Here is a 6645-nt window from a genome sequence, read left to right as displayed (position 1 = left end):
GTAATTTGTAAATTCCAATGTGAAATATATAACTGTTTTGAAAAAGGTCCCCTTTTCTTCCAAAATCTCGACCTCCATTTAAGTCTTTTGGATGAGTATGTCATAGACATTTGTGAAACATCTTTCTTATTCACATTGCTTTCCTTAAATTGTTCTAGTCTCTGATGAAGGTAAGCCAAGAAATCAATGTTTGCACCAAGTGGCAGAACTAAGTTGGGCGTATGATCCAGGCTGACTTTATCATCTTTCTCCCAAGAATTTGAATTGAGTTACACAGAGTGGTTTTCAGATGATGTCCCTGGAACCATACACAGGGTTATACAAAGTCATGGTCATAGTTGGTTCACTGTTTACCCAAATCCTCTGATAAACTAAAATTATGAGGAAAGTGAAACTAAGGTCCTTGCTGAGGAAGTTTCTTCTTGAGAGAATGGAAAAGAGCAAAAGGAGAGGTAAGCAGAGCCTGGCTGCCTGAGGCTCTAGCCTAGAGGAAGAGGAGTGAGTTGCTGCCCTATGACTTTCTGCATTTGAGTTCTGTGATCTGTCTTGCATTCTTAACATAAATCTCCCTTCACTTACGATAGCTGGTCTGGGTTTCAGTTCTTAGCAACCATATGATCCCTGAATAACTGGACCAAGGCAATTCACCCACTGTCTACAATGTTCCTTGATTCACCTCAAACCTTCTTTGACGAAAGTACAGCAATAGACTTATCCTTTCACTTCACTCTTATAACTACTACATTCACATCTCTGGACTTAGGTTTATTTATCACTTTTAGTAAGTGTTCAGAAAAAAAATATTGCTCGTTTTTCCAGAAAAATCCGTAGTAGCTAGTACCCTTAAACGTACTATCATTGATATGTGTATCTTTCCAATGATTGCTTTTGTATTTATAGGAAAGAAAAATAGATTATTTTTTTTAAAATAAGGAAATATTTGGATTCTGTTACATTTTCTGCTAGTAGTACAACTTCTTTCTCCCTTCCTAGTTTTCTCCTGCTACAGTTTTATGCTTTAAAGATTGCCCAGCTAATGCAGCACTTGCTGGGTAGTTGAGGTATTTATCTGTGCAGCTTAAATATTTATGAGTAAAAAGAAACTATAAGCTGAAGGGTGTGCCATTTATGAAAGCTTTAATGGATGCAGTTTAGCCCCAAATGAAACCTGTTTGGGGAACACAACTGCATTTGTTTAATGATACACGAAAATATTACTCTGTACTTGGTATAGCATCAGCGAGTAACTGGAAAGCAGAAAGTGCCTAACCGTAGTTGCTGAGACTTGTACTGCTGGGAGAAAAACTGCTATGATTATAGCAGAAGACTATGTTAGCTAAATAACCATGCTTCTGGGGCTTAAACACAAGGAATATTACTGCACATATATCATGACAATGCAGTCCCTGTCTTAGTAAGTGTGGGTTTGGTCCCACGCGGGCAGTGGTGAGCAAATATTGGATAGCATGGGCGCTTGGCACTGACACCTGCAAAACACAGACGTCACTGGCAAATGTTGCACTTATTCTAATTCAGAACCCCACTGGCTTCTAATTAGACTTCTGAGAAACGTGGGATAGTGGATATTCACAGCTTCCAATTAGACATCCTAGAAAAGGGAAACAAGCGTGTAGGGAGAGTATTAGGGAGCCTCTGCATTTGTTTCCTTGGTACATACTCTACCCACTCTCCGCCCCCTTATTTCCTATTCTTTTCCTTGAGAGACAAAGAACAACTCAGGCTGAATAGGTCTCAGCTATTTGCTTCAAGTGTGGATAGCTCCTAGTCACAGCGGATTGACTTTGCTATTATGTATTAATGGGTGGATGGAAAGGGGATGGATGAAATAGAAAAGAAAGGAAGACCCATACTGCAGCGGGCTAAGGGTGAAAAGTGTCAACTGGGGTTTCCCATGCAGTCTGAACGGAGGAGATCACTTCTATGAAAACGCCTTTCTACTGCCCAAGAAAAGGAATACTCTTGATGTACATCAGACTAGAAGTGTTGGGTCAATTCAGCTGTTGGTCTTCTGGACCAAACTGAAAAGCACACAGCTTTTATGACATCTATTCTGAAAATAGCCCTAACTACTCATTAAATCTCACCTTAATTATTTAGTAATTAAGAATTTAATATATGATAAAAAATGATTTTGATTTGATCTATCCAAGTATTAAAAATCCATAGGTTGTAATATATATGTGTATGCATAAACACATATACTTAAATTTTCTTTTTCAATTCAGTTCTGTATGCATTAAAGAAAAACTAAAAATTATACAGGCAGAAGCTTCAAATACTTCTACATGGTTAAAAAAGGGTAGCATCCCTTCCCCTTTCCCAAAGTAATCCCCACATCCCCTCACCTCCAAAAGCAACCATTTAAAACTTTAGTTTTTTCATTTGATGTTTACCTCCATGTGTCTAAAAACATGCTAATGCTGGTATGTTTGGATTGTTTTTCTTTTTCTTAGGCATCTTACCTTCCCCTATGGAAGATTCGGATTTATTCTTTTATATGCACCTGTTGAAAAACATATTTTGATACTTGTTAACACGATAAAGAAGACTTTAATCAGGACTATTGCAATAGGTGTCAAGCCTCTCATAATAGGGGAGAGAGATCAGGCTGAACTCTGAACACAGTGAAGACATCTGGGGATTTGTGGCCAAGGAGCAGAGTGAGGGAGTCAGTGGATGGAAAATTGCTAAGAGGAAACATCAAGGGTAGGGGGATGCTTGCTAAACTGACTTAATAGGATTTTTGCTGAGTCATGCCAGGGTGACCGGATGTCACGAGTGGGGATGAGGAATTTGATCAGCTATCAAGGGTGGGAGGAATTCTTGATAAACTGACTTAACAGGACTCTTGCTAGAATTGGGCTAGGCGGGCTGAAGACGTGGGTCAAGCAGGAGGCCTCGTGGAAAAGAGGACTCAAGGAGCCTGTCTGAAGTTTGGTCAAGGAGAGCATCTTTATCATACCCTCTCCCCGCACTACAACTAAATACCCCTCCTTTCCCAGATGGGGAAGGAATAATTTTTATTTCAATCAATAGTCAGTGTTTGCCTATGATTTTGCAACTATTATCATAATATACTTTATGCTCAGCTATGTCGAATGGTTTATTATGATTATATTTCCTTTTTATTTATGTATTTTTTTTGCAACCTATTGATTTCCCTTAGGTTAATACTTGCCTCATTTTCTTTTTTGGTTTTCTATAATCAAATTATTCTCCAGTCTTCTTCAAAAGTATAAATCTCCCCTCCAAACATTCAAATATATCAGATTCTCTTTCTTCCCTCTCCTCCCTCCCTACCTTTATTTTCCTCTGTCTTTCCTTTCCTTCCTTCTTTCCTTTTCCTTCCTTTTTTCCTTTCTTTCCTTTCTCCTTTCTCTTCTCCTCCCTTCCCTTTCTTTTCCTTTGATTTGCATTCCTTTACCCAAGAGTAATTCCAGAGTAATGGTGCTTGGGTGAGCAGGTGTCCCTAAGCCCTGTGTAAGCACAAAGAACAGGGACCCTGCAACTCCATTTAGTACAGCCCAGACCAAATCTGATGGCACAACAGAAGCTCACCCTGCACACAGCACTGCACCTGATCCATATCATTCTCATGGACACCCGGGGACAGGGACTGCCTGCTGCAGCCAAACATGCATCCTGGACTTTCAGGACCCACAGCCCGCCCAACCACCCCAGGTCTCAAGTGTTATGTGAGTCCAAGTGATGGGATCGCGGTCAGGAAAGGTGAGCAGAAGAGATACTTGTCCTTGCCAGGGCTCACCCATAAAACTGCTCATGAACCTCCCACTGTGCCTTGATCTTCCACTAGCTTGACCTTGGACCTTGGAGGCCAAATATTGGAACTGACGGAGCCACAAGAAGGAACTGACCTGGATAGCTGAGTCACTTTTGGAGGGGACACACCTTCAATCAGCAGTTCATATTTTGGACTTTATACGAGCTATACATAACTGATTTCCTATTGACCATCATACACACAGGTGTTTGTGCCAGCATCTTACATTGCCTTAATTCATTCATCCCCACCACCAACTATGGTCCACACAGCAGGACGGCTTCCTGAGGGAGTCAGGGCAATACTCTGTCCACTCTAGGTGAGACCAGAGGCCAGAGACCTGACCAAAGTCACACCCTGTAAGGGAGGAGTTGTCCAACACAGTCACAGTAGAGCATCTCAAGCAGGTCTTAGCAGGAGGTTGCATGGAGCTTACATTTTACAGAGAAAAGTCTTTGCCATCAAAAATGGATTTGTCAGGACCCCACAGATCTTAAAGCATTTTGGACTACACGTCTCTGAGCATGGGAGGTCCCTGCTGTGTGTGAACTCCTCTCTTCCCAATCCCTGTCTAGTGTTTTTGGATGGAAACACAGTTACCTGCTGGATCATAGGACAAAGTGCCACCCTTATGGGCTATAGACAAAGACCACCCACTATAGGAGGACGTCAGACTTGCAGATCCTGGGGACTACTTGGGACGTGGGGATCTGACTGACAACATTAGACCAGCTAATCTAAGATACGACATGAGACGTGGGAAGTGTGGATCTAACAGAACATGTGGGATGTGCATCCAAGAGGTGACATGGGGAAGGTAGATCCAAGAGAGGATGCCTGATGGGATAAGTAAAGACCAAGCTGGCAGAGCATGTGCTATGTGATGAACGTCCAGATTTTATGAGCTAATCCCAAAGCCCCCTGTCTGAAATAAGGTGGGGGTAGTGTATGGGCTGCGGGAGGTTCTGAAAAGTTGCCTGAGCCACAGAATATCAGGGAAAGGGGCTGTGAAAGGAAACATGAAGAGCCACCTTCTTTGCAACCAGCTGACTGTGAGTGTGGCTCAGAAGAGGGGCCACTGCAGAAGATACTGGCCATCCCAGGTCTTTGAGAACTGAAGATGGTTAAATGACAAACCACACAGAGAGAGGCAGGGATGTGAGGAGGAAGGGAAGTGAGCGGGAAGGAGGGAAGGAAGACACATGATAAACAGAAGGAAGATGAAGAGTTCAAAGCAAAATAATGTTGCTGCAGATCAGAGGAAACCATGCCATACAGTTGTCTATGGGTTCAAAGAACTGGATAATACTCGCAGCCTCTACGAATCAGGAACTTATGGCAGAGACTCAGGGCTTAAGGATGAAATAAGACAACACGGTGATGAAAAATTAGTCGGTGGTACTCAAGAAAGAGAAGGAAAAAAATTAAATTATCAAAAAAATGAGGTCAAGGGGGCAGAGTCAAGATGGCAGTGTGGGAAGACACAGAGTTCACATCTCCCCACAACTAGGGTGCCTGCCAGACGCTGGTGGCGGACCCCAACGCCCAAGGAGATAAGAAGAACACCCAAACGAACTGGGCTTGGGCCGAAGCTCCTGTGGTGAGAGCTCTGAGTCTGAACCACTGGAGTAACAGAGAACCTCGGACCCCAGGGAATATTCATCAGAGTGAGGTCTCCCGGAGGACATCATCTCAGCACGAAGACCCAGCTCTACCCAACAGCCTACAAACTCTGGTGTTGGAAGCCTCAGGCCAAACAACCAGTAAGAAAGGAACACAATCCCACTCATTAAAAAAAAGGGGGAAAAAAAATGAGACGGCAAAAATATATGTCACAGATGAAGGAGCAAGGTAAAAACCTACAAGACTAATTAAATGAAGAGTAAATAGGCAATCTACCTGAAAAACAGTTCAGCGTAATGATAGTAAAGATGATCGAGAATCTTGGAAATAGAATGGAGGCATGGTTAAGAAAATACAAGAAATGTTTAACAAAGATCTAGAAGAACAAACAGAGATGAACAACACAATAACTGAAATGAAAAATACACTAGAAGGAATCAATAACAGAATGAAAAGAATTGGAGACAATCTCAGAGACCTCTGGGACAACACGAAACAAACCAACATTTGAATTATAGGGTCCCAGAAGAAGAAGAGAAAAAGAAGGGGTCTGAGAAAATATTTGAAGAGATTATAGTTGAAAACTTCCCTAACCTGGGAAAGGAAATAGTCACCCAAGTCCATAAAGCACAGAGTCCCATACAGGATAAAACCTAGGAGAAACACACCAAGACACATATTAATCAAACTAAGAAAAATTAAATTCAAAGAAAAAATATTAAAAGCAGCAAGGGGGCTTCCCTGGTGGCGCAGTGGTTCAGAATCCGCCGCCGATGCAGGGGACATGGGTTCATGCCCCGGTCTGGGAAGATCCCCCATGCCGCGGAGCGGCTGGGCCTGTGAGCCGTGGCCACTGAGCCTGTGCGTCCGGAGCCTGTGCTCTGCAACGGGAGAGGCCACAACAGTGAGAGGCCCGCGTACCACAAAAAAATAAAAAAATAAAATAAAAAATAAAAGCAGCAAGGGAAAAACCAGTAACATACAAAGGAATCCCCATAAGGTTATCAGCTGATTTTTCAGCAGAAACTGCAGTCCAGAAGGGAGTGGCAGGATATACTTAAAGTGATGAAAGAGAGAAACCTACAACCAAGATTACTCTACCCAGCAAGGATCTCATTCAGATTTGACAGAGAAATCAAAAGCTTTTCAGACAAGCAAAAGGTAAGAGAATTCAGCACCACCAAACCAGCTTTACAACAAATGCTAAAGGAACTTCTCTA

Source organism: Physeter macrocephalus, chromosome 7 (genome assembly GCF_002837175.3).
Source record: "Physeter macrocephalus isolate SW-GA chromosome 7, ASM283717v5, whole genome shotgun sequence".
Taxonomy (NCBI): domain Eukaryota; kingdom Metazoa; phylum Chordata; class Mammalia; order Artiodactyla; family Physeteridae; genus Physeter; species Physeter macrocephalus.
The sequence above is the reverse complement of the archived record's forward strand: the minus strand, read 5'-3'. Positions refer to the sequence as shown.